Below are 19754 nucleotides of genomic sequence, written 5' to 3'. Positions count from 1 at the left end.
CTGTGTCCTCCTCACATGGTGGAGAGAGAAAGCTCCAGTGTTTTTTTCTGTTTCCTATAAGAGCTAATCCCATCATGACAGCTCTACCTTCATGGCCTCTTCTAAACCTAGTTACCTCCTAAAAACTCCGTTTCCTAATTGCATCACACATAAGGGGATAGAGCTTCAGTATATGAATCTGTGGAGGGGGACAAAAGAATTCAGTCTTAACTCTCTATATCTGTTTCTATCTGTTTCTATCTGTCTATCTGTCTTTATAATTCACTTCCCTGTGTTATTTTATCCTTCTAAAACTCGTGTGAGGTCAATTGGCCATAGGAAAATCATTGATTTCACTGAAACACTTGAAGGTTGAATTAACTTCGGGATCACACAGTCAATAAATGATGATGCCACAATTCACTTCTTCTCCATCCTCCTTTCCTTCTCCCTTCCCGCTTTCTGACTCTATTCCAGCCACATTATTTACTAGCTTTTCCCTGAGGACACTGGTATCCTTCTTCTGGGCCTTGGAGAGGTTATTCCCATTATCTGGAATTCTTCTTCCTCGTATATCTGATTCAGCTGCCTCCCTCTACACTGTTCAAATTGCACTTGCCCAGTAAGACTTATCCTGTCTACTGTTTAACTTGAAAACCTTGTTTCTCTGCCCACAAGGTCAATTTCCCATATACTGCTTAATCTCTATTGCGTTTGTTACTAGGCTTCCCTGGTGACTCAGTCAGTAAAGAATCCACCTGTAATGCAGGAGACCTAGTCTGATATCTGGGTCAGGAAGAGCCCCTGGAGAAGGAAATGGCAACCCATTCCAGTATTCTTGCCTGGGAAATCCTGTGGACAGAGGAGCCTACAGGTGGGCTACAGTCCCTGGGGTTGCAAAGAGTCTGACAAAACTTAGTGACTAAACCACAACACCAACTTGTCAGATAATTTACATTGATTTCTGTTCTCCCCTCTGACTAAAAGATAGGCTACACAGAGTCAGGAATTTTGCTTTTATTGAACCTGATAGAGGCCCAGCAGAACTCTAGGGTCTGCAAGAACTGGACACAGTTGTAACTTTTATGTTTGGTATTTTAGCAGCCTATCTCAGAGCCAAGCTAGTTATTGAAGAGAATCTTTTCTGATACTTTAAGCAGTATGATAAACTTGAAATAAACAAATTTTCAACAATTACAGAGCAGGCATGGACTCTTCCTTTGTTTCACCAGACACATGAACTTGGATACAAAATCCATCCTCTCTGGGTGAAGTGTGAATGCACAAAGATGACTGGCCTAAGTCTCACTTGGATAAAAAAGATGCACGAAAGAGACATTTAAACATTTTCAAAAACTAAAACCATAAAGTGTGTTTCCTCTTCACACCTCAGGGATTATCTAGCCTTTAGTGTGGTTAGAGTAGTGTGGGGTGGTGGGGGTTGGGGAGAGAGAGATATAGAGAAGTAAGGATGAGTTGCCCTGTCTCTCCCTCCTCTGGACCTTAGTTCTTCCTGGACTGTCACTCCTTACAGTCAAAGCAGATTTCAGGAGTCAGCTCACATGGTCATAATGTGTGCTCGCTCCGCAACCCAGTCACTGGGACCCAGAAAATTTTGCAACCTCGTCTGCCTCAACACATCATGACTCATATATATCAGTGAGTAAAGACACATAAACAGTAGTAGATTAATAAGAAAAAGTGTATATATATATATATATACATATATATATATAAATTACATATATACATATTTGTACATGAATCTGGGAAAGATAAGAGCCCATTGAGGCAAATGGATAGGGGGAGAGGAAGCAGCTAAAGATAGCAGTGGGCACTCTGCCAGTTCCAAGTGTAGGGAAAATAGCCAGAAGTTTGGGTTGGCCAAGTTTACAGTCAAACCAGGGATGTCACAGTGGATGATACATGCAGGTTATTTTCCATCCTCCAAATGGAACTTCTCAATCTGGCATGTAGTTTTGCACTGGGCTCATGTGTTTCTCACCTTGCAGCACACACACACCCACATTCCTCACCCGTGCACATAAAACACACACATACTCCTGCACACTGCTGAGAGTGTGGTCCTTTGGCTCACGGTAGGAAGGAAACAGGTTAACAGTTTCACTTAAGTGGGTAGAGTCGTTTTCCAGCAAAGCCCGTTCATCGTTGTGCAGGATCTGCAGAACAAGATATGCTCTTTATTTGTTGAGTTTCTTCAGAGAAGAAAGAAGTTCACTAATGCTCCAGTGAAATCCCAGGCAGGTGATGAAAGTACCAGACCCAGAGCACAGACGCAGCTTCCCTGACCAGGAGCCACTAAACACAACACTGTGCTCCTCCAAAGTCAGAGGGGTGCCCTGAGTTGGGGTCCCAGGTGTTCTGAGCATAGAAGTTCCTCTCTAAATATATATGGTGCTATCCCCCATCATGCTGTGTGGGTTTGGGCTGGGGAGGCCTGGGTGCTTTGTGTGAATGGAACACCAGAAGTGTACCCAGTCATAGCAGGTGTGGTGCTGTCCCCAAACACCCTTTCTGTGCTTTGCATATATGAGTTCCAAGTCCAATGGCAGGTGTTGACACTGGGGCCTCCCATCCTAGATGAAATGTTGCACTTCCCATGTGTTCCACCCATGGTGTATTGGCCAGGTGGGCCCCAGTTGTACTGATGGGAAGTGTGGATACCAGGTCCTCCAATCCTGGTAATGATGTTGTTCCCTCCTATACCACCACCACTTGCATCTTGGACAGGTGGGTTCCAAGCCAGGGGTGGGTCTCACACTTGCAAATCCAATGGATGCATTGTTGCTCTGGTGGAAAGTGGAAATTGACTTGTCCCTTAACACAAATTTATTCTCCATGGTGATGGGATTTGTAACCATAGATTTTCTACACTCATGTGGGTCCTGGGTGCAGTGATGGGAAGTGGTAACACCCCGACCTCTAACCCTAAGGATGGTGGTGTCCCCTGCCATCACTCTACCACCTGGATTCAGCTCAGGTAGAACCCAGGCATTTGGCTTCAAGTTGAAAGCAGATATGTGCCCGGATGCTGGGATGGTGGCCTGCCCTTCCTACTGCAGCAGCCGTGCTGCAGTGAGATGACTCCCAGGTGACCTGGCCCACAGTAGGAACACACGTGGTGCTGGGTGCCCCACCCAGTTCTGTCCAAAAGTTAGGTGGGCCAGATGCTTCTGAATAAGTGAGGCCTAGGGCATTCACACCAGCCTCAAAACTCCCACCAGCCTCCCATAGAGGCTGCAGGTCCCATCAACAGTGGGCCTGATACGGTACTACCAGACAGCAAGCTACTGTCTCCAGTACTGGGCACCAGGACCGGGCACTGTGGTATCCACTCCAAAACCAGTAGTAGCAGATACATCCCTGGGGAAATACCCGAGTTGTAGACAAAGGCTGGCTGCATGTTGATGGTGGTGGTGGCAGACAGGGGATCTGGCAAGCCTGAATCCATTATGCTTCCTCTGGGTGGCTGGACTGCTGAAGAAGTTAGCTTTCTATCTTGTTCTAGGGCTGATGGGTTTCCCAGTGGAATAGACTTGTTAGGCTTCTTCCTATTGTTGGCCCCAGATGTGGGCTGAATGGTGAGTTCTGGGTCCAAGCTTCTGGGTTTCAAGCTTCACTTGAAACATGGGTACCTCTGTTGACCAAATCCACAGGTAAATAAGTTGAGGCTTGTGTCCAGGCATTGACACCACTGGGTGCTGTGTTCTCAGAACCAAGGACAGCCATGTAATATGGGTAATGGTTCTCCTTGGAGTCAGAGGTAGACTGAAAAATAACAGTCTGAGGAGGAGGTGTTGTGTGCATAGCATCAGTGTCAAAGACTGGTTTGACATCTGTAGAGATGCTATCTGCTGGAGCATAGATAACTGCTGAAGCCATAGGTGGGGGGCTGGGAAAAACAGGAACTGAAGCCATAGGTGGGGGGCTGGGGGAAACAGGAGCCGAAGCCATAGATGAGAGGCTGGGGGAAACAGGAGCCGAAGCCATAGCTGGGGGGCTGGTTGAGGCAGGATTTGGGGATTGAGGGAAACAGCCAAAGCCCTGGGGGGTGCGGGAAGACAGGACCCAAAGCCGTAGATGGGGGCCCAGGGGAGAAGCAGCTAGAACCCTAGATGGAGGGATGGGGAAGACACCGGCAGGAGTCCTCGGTAGTGGGGCTGGGGAAGATAGGACCCAAGGCCGTAGATGGGGGACCAAGGGACATATCAGCCGGGGCCCTAGGTGGGGGGCTGGGCAAGACAGCAGCCAGAGTCTTAGATGGCGGGGGGCAGGGGAGACAGTAGCTGGAGCCCCAGTTAGAAGCCGGGGGAAGACGGCAGCCTAATCCCCAGATGGGGGCCCCAGGAAAGACGGCAGCCTGATCCCCAGGTGGGGGCCCTGGGAAGACGGCAGACTGATCCCCAGGTGGGGGCCTGGGAAAGATGGCAGCCTGATCCCCAGGTGGGGGCCCCGGGAAGACGGCAGCCTGATCCCCAGGTGGGGGCCTGGGAAAGATGGCAGCGGGAGCCCCAGATCCGGGACTGGGCAAGACAGAGGCTCTCTTTTGCTCATCAGTGGTCGCAAATGTGGGCTGAGGGTTGTTTTGGGAGGCAAAGGGATACTTAAAAATTGAAGCATGGCAGGAGACCATGAGCACCAATGGGATGGTGGTGTCTGGTCTCTCTGCAGTGTGTGTCTGATCCACCCCAATACCTGGGGGAGACTGAAAAATTACAGCTTCCAAAGGGGGAGTAGTGTCCATGTCAGTGATGCCCGAATCTGAAGGAGGGCACACTTGCAGATGCCATGACTGTGGTGGCGAAAGAGGCTGCAGCAGAAGGGTGGGGCTGCTCAGTTAGAACGGGGAGTGATGGGAGGGGGAGAATCTACACACATGGGTGTTGGGGATTCATGTTGGTAGGAGGGTGGCTGGAAGGAGAGGGTTGGGGCGCTCAGAGGTGTGGAGAGGTCAGAAATAAAAGGTGGTGTTGCTCCGACTGAACACGGAGTGCCTTTATCCTCCTTAAGGGTAATTCCCACAATGGGATTGAAAACTGGAGGAAGAAGAGAATCTGCAGCAGCAACAGAATGAGAGGACACGGGGGCTGTGTGTCTTGCCTCCTGCCCCATATAAGGTGTGGTCCCTGGGGCCGGCGGAGGGGCACTGCGGCGTCGCATGGCCTTCCTTGCGTCCTTCAGGATTTTGTTCCGCTGACGCCCCATGTTTTGTTTCAGGGTGCCCCAGGCTTTGGCGAGAGTCATGCCTGGAAGCTTCGGAGGCGGAGGAAGGTCACTGCGACCCCACGGCAGAGGCAGCGGTGGTGGCAGTGGCGGCAGCAGTGGCGGCAGGGGCAGAAACAGCGGCAGGGGTGTCTTCCGCTTGAGGGGGTGCCTACTGCGGGCAGATCCCAGGGGAGAAGAGCTGCTCCGTGGGGTGTCTGAAGGTTGTTCACGCCGCAGCGCCTTCCCAGACATCAGTGACTCTGGCGAGCTGGGTGTGTGGTCTTCACCCAGCACTTCTATTGGCCTCTCGGGCCGCAGGTTGCAGCACGGACTTGGGGCAGAGAGCACCGTGGCCAGGGGGCCAGGCTGCGAGGGAGGCTGGCGGTCTCCAGCAGTGCCATCTAAGCAGATGGCGGGGCTTTCGGAGGAAGAGTTCATCCGAGGCACCTGGGCTTTCTTATTGAAGTTGCTTTCTGGGTGCACCAGAAGGCGGTTTGGAGGCTCAGGACTGCACTGGAGGGACGTGAGGACCCCGCTGGTCTCCTGGGGCCTGGGTGTCATCGTCATATCCCTGTTGCAGTACGGGCTTCTCTTTCCATTGTCCTCTCCTTCGGCCTCTGTGTGACCTTCCTCCTTTGTCATGCCTTCCCTGGGCTCTTGGACCATCGCCTCACTCTCCTTTGCGCAAGGAAGTGGGAGGTGACTGGTTGGTACCGGCTTCCCAACCTCAATTACCTGGGCAGGTAGCTCAGGTAGTGAACGCAGGAGAGTAATTTTGCGCCCAGGTGGAGGAATTCTGATGGTTCTCGAAGGTCCGAACATCATGGAATTACGAGTGGACAAGACGGGCTTCTTCTTCGGCGAGTTCCTCAAGTTCACCAGGGGTAGGATGCCCACAGGAGAGTACCCAGCTTGCTGGATGGGGTACCGCGTTTGCGGCGCGATGTAAAAGCTGGATGATAAAGGCACTTGATCCTGGTGCAGCCTGTGAACAGGGTGTAAAGCAGGAGCCGGAGCAGCGGGGTGGCCCCGGCCAGATGTGATGGCATCCCGAGAGGGCAAAACCAGCGAGCGACGGCCCGGCGGGTACCGGCGGCAGAGCCTGGAAACAAATTTACACAGTAAATTGCCCATATAGGACAGATTATGCGCCAAACGCCCTGAGAATGGAGTGTGAAACTGGGAGAGCGTCTCCCTAGCTTCTAACTCCTCTCGTGGTCAAACACGCACTGGAGGAGGGATTCCTCAGCCTGGCGCTTGTGACGTGTCCATGGTATAGGCATCACAGAGAAACTGTGCTGCGCGCCTGCAAGTGGCAAAGGGCGGGGCAAAGGGCGGGGCCCCAGCGCATGACCTCTCCTGAGCTCTCTAGCAGCCTAGACTTCCCACTGGGGGTGGCAGGTGTTTGGCACCAGATGGGCCACCATGCGGAGACTGCTCAGGACCGTGGGGGCCTTCTCCTCCAGAGGTCATCCTGTCTAGCACCTCATCATGCAGCCACCTTGGTGCCTGCATTTGGATCGGTCAGCCCTTCCCTGCCTGGGTCTCAGAGGCCTGTGCAAAGCTGAGTGCAGGAGCCGCCAGCCCCATCGGGGGGCGGTCTGGCACCTATAGGGACCTTCCCAGCTTTACTGTGAAGCCTGGAGCCAGGAGCACCTTCTCCACTGCTGCTGCTCTGCCATCATCTCCAGCCGGCAGGGAATGCAGAGCCCTCACCTGGCCGGATGCTGCACCCCACAACCTCCCTTCCTGGCAGGTAAGGCTCTTTCTTCAGTTCTTTTTAGAAATTTGGTACAACAGTTAAACTTTAGACTGTTCTTCAGGGTGTGCAGATGGTAATGACTTAGCCAGGATTTGAACCAAGCCTGCTCTGGGCTCTTTCTTGTACTCCTTATGGCACTTAGCCCTAAGTGTCATACCTATAATGAGCCTATATCCTACCCTGTAGAAGGTTTTCTTTTGCTCAATTCATGAACTGATCCCCTACTGCACTGGGTTCTGATCTCAGAAGATGCGGGTTAGGGACCACCAGTTGTCAGCATAGCACCAGCGGAGGTTTTCCCTTTAGTTTGAAGGATCCAGATATGTAAAATCATAGCCTAGATAATTCGTGGGCTTTCCTGAAAGAAATTTACCAGTGAATTATTCTGTATGGATTAGAAGCCAATTTCTATGGATGGCCTTCCTGGAGTATGTTCAATAAGGCGACTCATTCATGTCTGGAAAGCAAATACATCATTTATTGCAGCTTCATAGTGGAGCCCTGTGTCAGTTTAAAATAGTTAGTACAATTTGGTCACTGTCAGCATGTCAGCTTGGGACACTCTTTACTACTATGTATAATTCTAGAGATTCTTACGCCCAGGAGAGAAGACACACTCTTGGGTGTCTAGGACAAGGGAAACATGTTATTATTCACAAGGTAGAAGCTTCAAAATAATAGGAAAGAACTTAAAAATCCTAGTCTAACATGGCTTTATTGAGTTTGAATCTTGTTTCTTTGGCTGACTTCATTGGAGTGTTTTCTTTCTCCTGGGCTGACATTGTATGTTACACATCAGGCATGTGACATGTAGAGATTTCAGAACCCAGAATTGTATTGATCAGTGAAACTTTATTTATATATTTTAGTTTAAAATCTATTTAAAATAACACTGGACATAATTCATATATTATAAATTAGTTTTGCCCTCTGCTCTTCAGATTCTTTTTATACTATGTCAGAGCAAATTTGGACTTCCATCCCCAATAAGATTCGAGATTGGAGGACACAAAAGCTTTTTCTCAGACCTAAATTATGTCTGAAAAAAGCGAGAAATATCATAAGCTCTACCTGACCTCTCTAGGAGCAGAAATGATTTACAGCCGTGGCATTTAACCATAATTCCTTGATCTCATTTGAGAAGTTCAGTAAGGAACAATCTCTTGATTTTTGTTTCTTCCTTGCTTTCTTGTCTTGCTTACCAACAATCCATTGTAATCCATGAATTAATATGGCATCAGGCTGAGTGGTCTCTGGAGCTCATTCAAGTAACTGTTTTCCCTAAAATAACTCTAATTTCCTTGTTTTTCAGCTCCTCGTCTTTCCTTGCCCTTTACTAAAACCAGAACTCACCAAAAGCTGACTGGCTTTGTGCAGACCCTTCTTAGGACAATCTTTCCTTAATTATTTTATTCATCACTCTGTTTCATTTTTTGCCTTCTAGAAATATGTTGAAATCTTTCTGTAGTTGATGACTTCTGCAACATCTTGGCTTTTATTGGCTTATTAACTGATATTTCTACACTTTTATTTAAAAATGGTTTGAGAAGGAATAGAAAATAAATATGTTTCCTAGTCTGCCATCTTGAGCTGAAAATCCCGGTCAGTTTTAGCATCCAACCTTCCCATAGGAAAAAAAACAAAAAACAAAAAAAGCCCTTAGCATTAATAGGTGTAACAACTCAAGATTTCAGCTTTTCTGGGGTAATCACTAAGGACTTAGTATGTGGTAATTTCTAATGCTGCTGCTGCTGCTAAGTTGCGTCAGTTGTGTACCAACTCTGTGCAACCCCATAGCCGGCAGCCCACCAGGCTCCTCCGTCCCTGGGATTCTCCAGGCAAGAATAGTGGAGTGGGTTGCCATTTCCTTCTTCAGTGCATGAAAGTGAAAAGTGAAAGTGAAGTCGCTCAGTCGTGTCTGACTCCTTGCGACCCCATGGACTGTAGCCCACCAAACTTCTCTGTCCGTGGGATTTCCCAGACAAGAGTACAGGAGCAGGTTGTCATTGCCTTCTCCTAATTTCTAATGGGAAAATAATAACTATTTCATGGAATTTATTTGAGGATTACATTAGATAATGAACACACAAATGCTTTCTAAAGTTTAAAAGTCCATAAAAATGTTTTTTGTAATTGATCTGTTGCTACTTCAGTTTTCCTTGACAGTGATTTATGACCTTGCTTGTGTGAGAAGATGCTTTCTGATTTGTTGTTTTGAAAGTTAGATTATATTTTTCAACAGCTCAATGAAAATAACATCATTTCTGAAGGTTAAGGGTGAAGCCGTAAATGTTTCTTGATACCTGTCACTTGACGATATTTTCAGCAGCTAATTCACTCATGTACTCCTCCTCCCAATTTTGTTGTGGACCTACTACCAGCCAGATACTTTACATCAGGTGTTGGAAAACATTTTCTGGATTTTTAAATATGTATCTTAGACTTGCTGGGCCGTATACAGTTTCTGTAGCTTCTTCTCCTCCTCTTTCTTCAGCAGCCTTTCAAAATGTGAGGCTCAGTATTAGCTCACCGGTCATAAAAAGACAGGCTGAGCTCACAATGATTTGTGAGCAATTATTTGCCAGTCCCTGCTCTCCATTGTCACTGAGTAAGAGGTGCATTTTTTTTAGTAAATCATGTCTTTGAGTCAACTCTTAGTCTTCCGGAGCTTGTCCTTACTCTCTTGCTGTTTCTAATCAACAGGGCATTCAGAGAGATCCTGTTAAAACATAAATCAGATTGTATTGCTCAGATCTCTTCAGTGGCTTACTGCAAGCAGAAAGCAAAGTCCTCAGAGTGCCTCCATAGGCCTAGAAATCTGGGCCTCTGTTTCTTCCCTGACTTGTTCCTTCTCCTCTCTACTTTGCTTACTCTATTTCCCACAAACTGACATCCTTTCTGTTCCTTGAATATTCTAGGCACATTCTTGCCTCCTTCTCTTTCTATCTGACTGTTCTCTCTGCTGGTAATATTCATTCCCCAGATATGCACCTTGCTCCCTTCCACAACCACCTTAAATTCCTTGATAAATTTTATCTTCCCCATAAAGCCTTCATTTATTACTTAATTTCAAGTGGCAGGTACCTTCTATCAGCCATCTCCATCTCCCTACCATGCTTTCCATTTTTTCTCAGGCACTTACCTGATATACTAGTTATTCTAAGCATCTATTTAATTTTTATTTACATATTTTTATATTTTTATATTTGCTTGTATATTTTTGTCTGCCTCCTCAATTGGAGAGAGGGTATATTCATCTGTGTTGATTACTGCTGTGTCATCAACCTATAAAACATTCTGAAGAATGATGCCTGAAATTTGATAAGGGATTAAGACATTGGCCACATAACTAAATATGTACATAAATTAATGAACAAATCTCCAGGGCTTCTGGATGAGGTCTAATGAAAAGAGGAAGGCAAATGATTGGGACAGGGTACTACAAGAAGTAGAATTTGGAATACTCTGATAGCTATCCTAATAGATAAGGTCTTGTTAATTTAGATAGTTTTAATGAGAGAGCTGGGAACTAGGGACACACAGCCTCAAGATTTTTATAATATATTGTGTAGAGTTCTTTTTAAGTGTGCACAGATATCACTGAAAATCCATGCATGTGTGCATGACTCTATTACTTTATTTAGTGTTTTACAAGAGCCTCTCAAGGACAGGGTTATAGTAAGTATCAGTATCTTTCCTTTATAATGAGCTTAATTTGTTCAAAATTATATCATAATTTTTTTGCAACTGTGAAACCAAACTAGTTTTTGAGTGGACACTCCCTAGAAACCTGTGTGGAGAAGGCAATGGCACCCCACTCCAGTACTCTTGCCTGGAAAATCCCATGGACGGAGGAGCCTGGTAGGCTGCAGTTCATGGGGTTACCAAGAGTCAGACACGACTGAGCGACTTCACTTTCACTCTTCACTTTCATGTATTGGAAAAGGAAATGGCAACCCACTCCAGTGTTCTTGCCTGGAGAATCCCAGGGACGGGGGAGCCTGGTGGGCTGCCATCTATGGGGTCGCACAGAGTTGGACATGACTGAAGCAACTTAGCAGCAGTAGCAGCAGCAGAAACCTGTGACGTTAATAAAACCAACAAACGTGTTCAGCTTCCAATGATAAACATACTACAGACTCAATTATGGGTCATCCATTTTAATGAGGGCAAGAAGTGATTTAACAAATACAGAGCAAAGAGAATGTTAAGTTTTGACCTCTGTTAATATTAGCAATGGATAAAGTGGGCTCCAACATCTTCAAGACAGCTTGAGACCATCATCTCTGTGTCATGGCGGAGGGATGTTCAGCCAGGATATTGTTCTCTGTCACTCAGAAAAATACCCATAATGTATAATGATACTTACTGAGTCAGATATGAGACTTATGGGTGGTTAGAAGTCCTTTAGCATGATTCTTTCAGATGCCTTAGCGACAAGATGAAGCTAGCAGCTTTGGACACTTTCAGCAATGAAGAGTTTGTTTGGATGTTAATTTTCATGCTGAATGAAATTCAGCTGAATGAATTTCATGCTGAATTTACCCTATGTACTTGAAACTGCAGCACAGCACACACACTTCAGTTACCAGTTCAGTTCATTCCACAGAATTTTCATAAAACATAGTGTTCTATATACCTGGGATGTATCTCACTTAGTTTCAAGAATTTCCAGATGATTCTTCATACATAGTGTTACAATTCCAATCTTGCCAAGTCCTGCACCAGTTACATAGAACACAGCACATTTATTTCTCTGGGTTGTTCAGATCCCAGTGAAAGAAGGATGGAATGGAATCAAAGAGATCAGAATTCTTGTCCCAGATTTACCATAAAATAATTGTGTTCTCAGGAAAATTATAGCTATTCTAGACCCCTTTCCTTTTCTTTATTTCAACAGAGTTGCATTCAGTTCAGTTCAGTTCAGTCGCTCCGTCGTGTCCGACTCTTTGCGACCCCATGAATAGCAGCACGCCAGGCCTCCCTGTCCATCACCAACTCCCGGAGTTCACTCAGACTCACGTCCATCGAGTCAGTGATGCCATCCAGCCATCTCATCCTCTGTCGTCCCCTTCTCCTCCTACCCCTAATCCCTCCCAGCATCAGAGTCTTTTCAATGAGTCAACTCTTCACATGAGGTGGCCAAAGTACTGGAGTCTCAACTTTAGCATCATTCCTTCCAAAGAAATCCCAGGGCTGATCTCCTTGAGAATGGACTGGTTGGATCTCCTTGCAGTCCATGGGACTCTCAAGAGTCTCCTCCAACACCACACTTCAAAAGCATCAATTCTTCGGTGCTCAGATTTCTTCACAGTCCAACTCTCACATCCATACATGACCACAGGAAAAACCATAGCCTTGACTAGATGGACCTTAGTCGGCAAAGTAATGTCTCTGCTTTTGAATATACTATCTAGGTTGGTCATAACTTTTCTTCCAAGGAGTAAGTGTCTTTTAATTTCATGGCTGCAATCACTATCTGCAGTGATTTTGGAGCCCCCAAAAATAAAGTCTGACACTGTTTCCACTGTTTCCCCATCTATTTCCCATGAAGTGATGGGACCGGATGCCATGATCTTCGTATTCTGAATGTTGATTTAGATGACACCAAATAACATCCCATTCTTTGCAGTAGTAGCTTCGATGTTATTGGTATTCTGAAACAAATGAATACAATGACACATGAAGCTGTGCACCATCTCTGTTACTATGTTTTTCGAGTTGCCTCTATTTTAAAAGTGAGAGCATGGCTGAGCACAGAAGTAGATGTTTTGACCAGAGGCTCCAAAGTAAATGCAACTAAACCACAAGTTTCCTTCTTTCCTGAAGCTCACTTAACTGAAACATAGGCTGCTGGATATTAAATGGTAAAGCATATTATCAGCGTATTTTAAAAGCAGCTATTCTTCTAGGATTTCTAATTAGTAGCAGGAAGTTTTGAAATTCTTAAAGGATCATCTGCTCTTGTGAGATTTACAGCTCTGGTTTCCAGTCAACCAAGTTGAATTAGGGCATCTGAACTTTTGGATGCATCTCAGAACTAGAATTCTGAACCTCTTGAGTTTTTCTTCATGCTCTCAGAAATTCATGCCAGATAATCCTTTTAATAGAGAGTATGTACACACTTGTATCTTTTCATATAAGAAACCAATGTGGTGAGTGAGGATGGAAGTGAAGCCCTCAGTCTCAGAGGGGTGTTGAGCTCCTGGTGAAATACAGTCATTATTTCTTCAAAATAGAAAAGCAGTTATTTGAAGTTATTAACACCAAATAGCTATTGATACACTTATCTGTGATACATGTATTTACTGTACCAACTAGGTGTGTTCTCTTTGGGAAGTACACAGCTGTTTGAGACACAAATTGCTTATGTTTGTTTTCCCGCAAAGACTGTGACCTTCTGATCAGGAACATCTGTATTTTACTAACATCTGGAACCACCAGCTAACAGGGTGTCTAAAATGTAGCCAATGAATATGAAATCAATGAACACATTTTTTTTTAAGTACAGGCCAGGGCATGGGCAAATATAAATATTTTGTTTTCAGTCATAACGTGATTGAAACCTGTAAATGATACAGACAACAAGCGCTACAGTAATTCAAAGAAGGCATAAAGCAGACAATCTGTAAGGATCTATTGTATAGCACAGGGAGCTATACTCAATATTTTGTAATAACTTATTAATGGAAAAGAACCTGATAAAGCACGTATATATAAATTAATCACTGAACTATACACCTAAAACTAACATGGCATTGTAAATCAACTATACTTCAATTTAAAAAACAGACAACAAAAGACACCTAGAAGTCATAGACATGATATTTCCATAGAGAAGCCAGATGAAGAAGAGAGAGAGAGCTTTTGAATTAACCAGAGCAGTCACAGAGAACCTAGGCTTGGACCTGAACTTGAATTTACATTAAGATTGCATTGCAGGTACAGATGTAGGTATTCACATATACTCACTATACTGAGACGAGCTGAAGTTCTGAGTGTCGTTCAAGATCCCAAAGCAAATACAGTGTGCAGTCAAAATTTTAAGTGACACCTAATACACTAAAAATAAAATAAAATAAAATAAAAGCCCCTTCTGTGATACCGTGTTGTCATTGAAATAATTTTCTTTCTTTCTGGTAGATTATAGTAGAAATTGGTTCTAGTGTCTCCTGTAATTACTAGTTCTGTTTATCCCATCTATAGTTGATCTTCAAAATTTCCATTAGAATGGCTTTGCCAAAATGAAACATACAAATATTCATGATGCCTGTATCCAAGTATTTCTTCTGTTGTTCCCTGCTTCTCTTCTAGGATTATATGAACAATTCACTATCTTTTCCCTCCTCTAAGAAGTCCCTCTGCCCTATTGGGCACCTGGAAAACCCACTTCGTTTGTCAAAACTCAGTTTGCATATTTTCTCTTTTATGCTGTCTTCTGTTTAGTGTTACACTTTGGCGTACCTGACTGTTGCGCTTGCTACACTGTATTGTAGTTGGATGTTTTACGTATCTCGGGCTGCTTCTGGGCAACATTCCTTGGGGCCAGCGACTACCTTTTCTTCACCCATTGATGCAGCCTTAGCATGTTACTTGGTATGCAGTAGTTAACATAAAAATGAGATCTGAATAAATTTTAAAAGGTAGGTACATATGACTTATCATCACTTTCTAGGTATAACAGGAAAAAACATTACTGTTGGTGCTGAATGTTCACTTCTACTGTAATGAATGGTGGTGGTACTTGACTCCACTTACATTGTTTTACCTACCATTTTATGTATTTCTACCTGATATCTCCTCTTTATTTCCATTTATATATTTATTGGTAATCCAAGTAAAGCAGGAATGAGGGTAGGGCTAGGCTATACTTGCCTGGAATAGTAAAGACATTGTGTGACTTTTTGGTGAGAAAATCCTGAGGTATGAGAGGTTTACATCTTCCCTTTGAGGCATATGGAAGGCTCTGCCTCTAAAGAGTTTCGTTAGAAAGTAATCAAGATGTTTTTGCACAAGGCTCCTGATTAGCTATTAGTAATACTAAGAGTGAATCAGAACTAAAGTAGTTTCTGATTTGTTTTACATTGTAAATGTAGGCTATTATTTTTTAATGCTGGCAGTGGTGGTGGTGGAGAGTGACGGAATGGTCTTTTCCCATCTTGATGTTTCAATCCTGTCAAGAGAGATCTTAGGATAATTTCAGCCCTGCTTCTTAACTTACTCCACCCTACGGTGATCAAGTGACTTATATAGGAAGTTTGAAAAGAATTAAGTGGGCATGTTTGTCTTAACTAATTCTGTTTTCTCCCTTGAGAGTGAGAGTTGGTATCTTCTGTTCTGTCATCCTGTGTATTACTAGTTCAGTTATGGACTAGTAATTTCTGGGGTTCAGTTATGGGATCATTTCATTCAGTTAAGCCAGGGTTAGGTCAGTACCAGGAATATTTTGACTTCCATCTTCGCTCTTTTATCTTGTTTCTTAATTAACTCTATACCTAGGTGTAATTAAGGTGTTGTATCTGTTGTGCTTGCACAAATGCATCATTTGGTGTGTTACCTGGAAACACTGAATATAGAAAGAAAGGAGCAGACGTTTTGGAGAGGAAAATGTCCACATGGAAAGGTTTCGGTGCTTCCATGCAAGGTAGTCTTGTGCCTTGGTCTTTAACGTGTGGTGGGATGTTGGGACCTTTGACTATTTGAAAATAGTTCAGCTTATGCTTAAAAGCAGTTAACTGCTGAAGTCTAGAAAAGGTTTAATGTATGCTGTATTACTTTCCAGTACCTGCTGTAACAAATCAGCATAAACTTGGCTTAACATAATAAAAATGTACTGTCTCACAGTTCTAGAGGTCAAAAGTCTGATATCAAGGTGTCATAGGGTTACACTCCCTAAAGGTGGTCTAGGGGAGAGTCCACTCCTTGTCTCTTTGAGCTTCCGGTGGTTAGTAGCTTCCTTGGCTTGAGGCCACATCGCTTAGTCTCTGTTTTCACTCCCTTTGTGTTTCTGTATCTTCTCTTCATCTGGTCCAAATTGCACTCTGCCCTACTTGTTTAATAAGGGCAATTGTCATCATATTAAGAACCCATCTGATTAATACAGGATGGGAATCCCATCTCGAGATCCTTAATGAAACTTGCAAAGACATTTTTTCCAAGTGAGGTAACAGTTAATTAGAACATGAATGTATCCTTTTGGGGGTCATCATTCAACCCACTACACCAACAATAAGACTCTGCAGTTGGCTGCAGTTTATTGCATGGGAGAGTGGCTGTTTCTGTCAAGCCACTTAAGTAAAGGTCTGGCATAAAGAAAAGGGGCCCTAGGGAATTGCAGGTGGCTGAGCGAATACCTGGAGCAGAATGAATAGGGGACCTGGAAGGTCTTCAGTATAAAGAGAACTTTACCTGGCTCTCAACTTTGGGGTGGGCAGGAGTTTTCAGGGCAGGAAGTACTCAGGCAGCTGCTCACTTTGGCTTACTCTTCAGGTAGTTTTTTCCCAAGCAGGCTTGACTGAGACAAAGACTTAGTTGTAAGGAAAGTATGTTTTACAGAACTTGTCAGCATTGACATATATGGTTACCATAGGCTCAAGTTAATCCCCTTACATGTGGACCCAAGCTGACATGGAATTTGTCAGTTACGTTGGAGAAAGAACTGTTCTCTGAAAGGCAGGCTTCTTTGGTCTATGCAGTAACATAGCCAGAGGCTGTGAAAATGGCTATGGCACCGTAGGACCATGGAATCTACACATCATAACTGAAAGTTTAATGTTACTGGATAGAATCCACAATCAGGTCAGTACTGCACTGTGAACAGATCATCAAAGAGGAAGGATATCAAGAGTCCATGTGTGATAGGTGCTCAGGGCTGTGCATTGCACGTGGCAAGTTCATAGCGACCAGTGAACCTTAGGCCAGGAAAGTCCTCCTGGTTCTAAGTTTGCAGGTCAGGACTTTCAGATAAACGGCACAGACTAATGGACATCCTAGTGAGGCTAAAATCAGAGAGACTTTATCTTTCTTTCAAATGTCACTGAGTTTCTGCTATGTTCTTTGATAATTTCTGTACTGGATTCTGGGAATGAAAATGTGCCCAGTTTCATTATTCTAGGAGTGGGGACTGGCTTGCTTTTGAGATTTTTTAAATTGTGGGCATAATGCTGTAATCTCAGATTGGATCTTTGTAACTCTTTAAAATCGTTAAAACCATGGTTCATGAAAGACCTGATAAACTGATAGAACAGCCAAGATCCTGGGAGACCACGCCAATGTTAGTGACAGAAGTCTAAGCTGTAGATATGGAAGGATCCCTCAGTCCACTGAGACCCTGAAAGGCCTGCCACTGAGAATGAATTAAAACATGCATTTGGGAGGATTATTTCTGGACATTTAAGGACTTCAGATTTTTAACCCAGCATAACAAGGAAACTTGATTAAAAAAACAAAAAAGTGAGGTCTTCAACTTTGTTTTTCTTTCTCAAGATTGCTTTGGTTATTGAGGTTCTTTTTGGTTACATATACATGTTAGACTAATTTCTTCTATTTCTGAAAAATAGGGGATTTTGATAGGTATTGCAATAAAATGTAGATAGCTTTGTTGTAATATAGACATTTTAACATATTAAGTCTTCCAGTTCATAAACATGGGATATCGTTCCATTTATGTCTTCCTTAATTTCTTTCAATAACATTTTTTAGTTTTCAGTGTGCAAGTCTTTCATGTCTTTAGTTAAGTTTATTCATATTTTATTATTTTTGATACTGTTATAAATGAAATTGTTCTCCTGATTTCTTCTTTAGATTGTTGTTAGTGAACAGAAGTGCAAGTAATGTGTGTATGCTGATTTTGTATTCTGCCAACACACTGCCAAGTTTATTAGTTCTAATAGATTTTGTTGTGAAATCTTTACCATTTTCTGCATCTTTGTTCAGTATGTTCACTTTCTGCCTACGTGTATCCTTAATTCTAGGTGACATTTTCACTTCCATCTTAGGTTTTCATCTTTTTATAAAATTGTTTTACCATTAACTTTTAAATTTTTATAATTGTGTTTACCTTTTGGCTGTACTGGGTCTTCATTGCTGTGCGAGCGTTCCTTTAGTTGTGGCAGGCAGAGCTTACTCTCTACGTGCAGTGCGTGGGCTTCTCGCTGCAGTGGTTTTTCTCCTTGTGGAGCATGAGCTTGAGGGTGTGTGGGCTGCAGTCATTGTGGTGTGTGGGCTCAGTAGTTGTGGTTCCCAGTCTCTAGAGCACAGGCTCAGTAGTTGTGGCTCAGGGGCTTAGTTGCTTCATGGCATGTGGGATCTTCCCAGACAGGAATCTAACCCAGGTCCCCTGCACTGGCAGGCAGATTCTTTACCACTGAGCCACGAGAGAAGCCCCTTAGTCTTTCATCTTAATTCTCAGTATATTCAGGCTTCCTTGGGTATATCTCTTGCTCCTCTTCCCTGTACCCGACCATGCCTAGAATAGGAGGTGCCTCTACAAACCTGTGTTGACTTATTTTAAATGACATAAGTGTGTGAATATGTTCATTTCCCTCTGGAAAAGGGGGTTACATTCCATAAGATTCGAACATCAAGTCTTTAAACTTCACTGAACCCATAGACTAATAAATAGTTGCATAATTATCCTCCTCTATACCACTCTAAAATAATCATATCAAAGTATGGTTATTAATTGTCTTAACTGCAAAGAAATAATAGCAAAGAGAAAGAAATTGCTTCTCAAAAGAAATTCTTCCACCAAAGTAAAAACTAAAGGTCGAAAAGTCAAGTTAATATGGGATTTGTGACTATTCTAAGTGATAAAGAACTCTGACAAGAAATATTGCAGTGCTGATTGCTATTATCATCTTTTTACTTTCCATTACAATTGTTTATATTATTCTCATGAGGTTTTACTTAAGTTATCAAGATTTTTATAATAGTCAAATTAAAAAAACAAAAATCAAAATATCTTGAAATGCCAATACAAAGAAAAATGAGTCAGACCATGAAAAATGTTTTAGACAAGTTGACAAGGTATATTCTTTGCTCATTTCTTTTTGAGATAAGTTCCATCTTATTCACACCCACATGTACAATACACTGAATAAAATACAACCAATCACCCTATGGTGATGAAAAACAAAAGACAGGATGGTTCTAGAAATTTCTTCTCTTTATTCCTAGTATCTTGCTGTATCTGGCAAAATAAGCAGGTTGAAATGTTCTCTAAATTTTTTGTGTTTCATTTAATAATAATTTGCTTATTTATCTTAATGTAAATATTAAAAAATATTTACACTATTCAATGTTCAACGACAGGAGGAGTGGCGGTGAGGGGATACCTGTCGTCCAAGGTAGGGAGCAGCAGCTGCGCTTTGCTGGAGCAGCTGTTAAGAGATACCCACATCCAAGGTAAGAGAAACCCAAGTAAGATGGTAGGTGTTGCAAGAGGGCATCAGAGGGCAGACACACTGAAACCATACTCACAGCAAACTATTCAATCTAATCACACTAGGACCACAGCCTTGATTAACTCAATGAAAATAAGCCATGCCCATGGGGCAACCCAAGATGGGCAGGTCATGGTGGAGAGGTCTGACACAATGTGGTCCACTGGAGAAGGAACTTCAGTATTCTTGCCTTGAAAAGCTCCATGAACAGTGTGAAAAGGCAAAATGATAGGATACTGAAAGAGGAACTCCCCAGGTCATTAGGTACCCAATATGCTACTGGAGATCAGTAGAGAAATAACTCCAGAAAGAATGAAGGGATGGAGCCAAAGCAAAAACAATAC

Source organism: Ovis canadensis, chromosome 2, assembly GCF_042477335.2.
Source record: "Ovis canadensis isolate MfBH-ARS-UI-01 breed Bighorn chromosome 2, ARS-UI_OviCan_v2, whole genome shotgun sequence".
Taxonomy (NCBI): domain Eukaryota; kingdom Metazoa; phylum Chordata; class Mammalia; order Artiodactyla; family Bovidae; genus Ovis; species Ovis canadensis.
Note: the sequence above shows the minus strand (reverse complement) of the source record.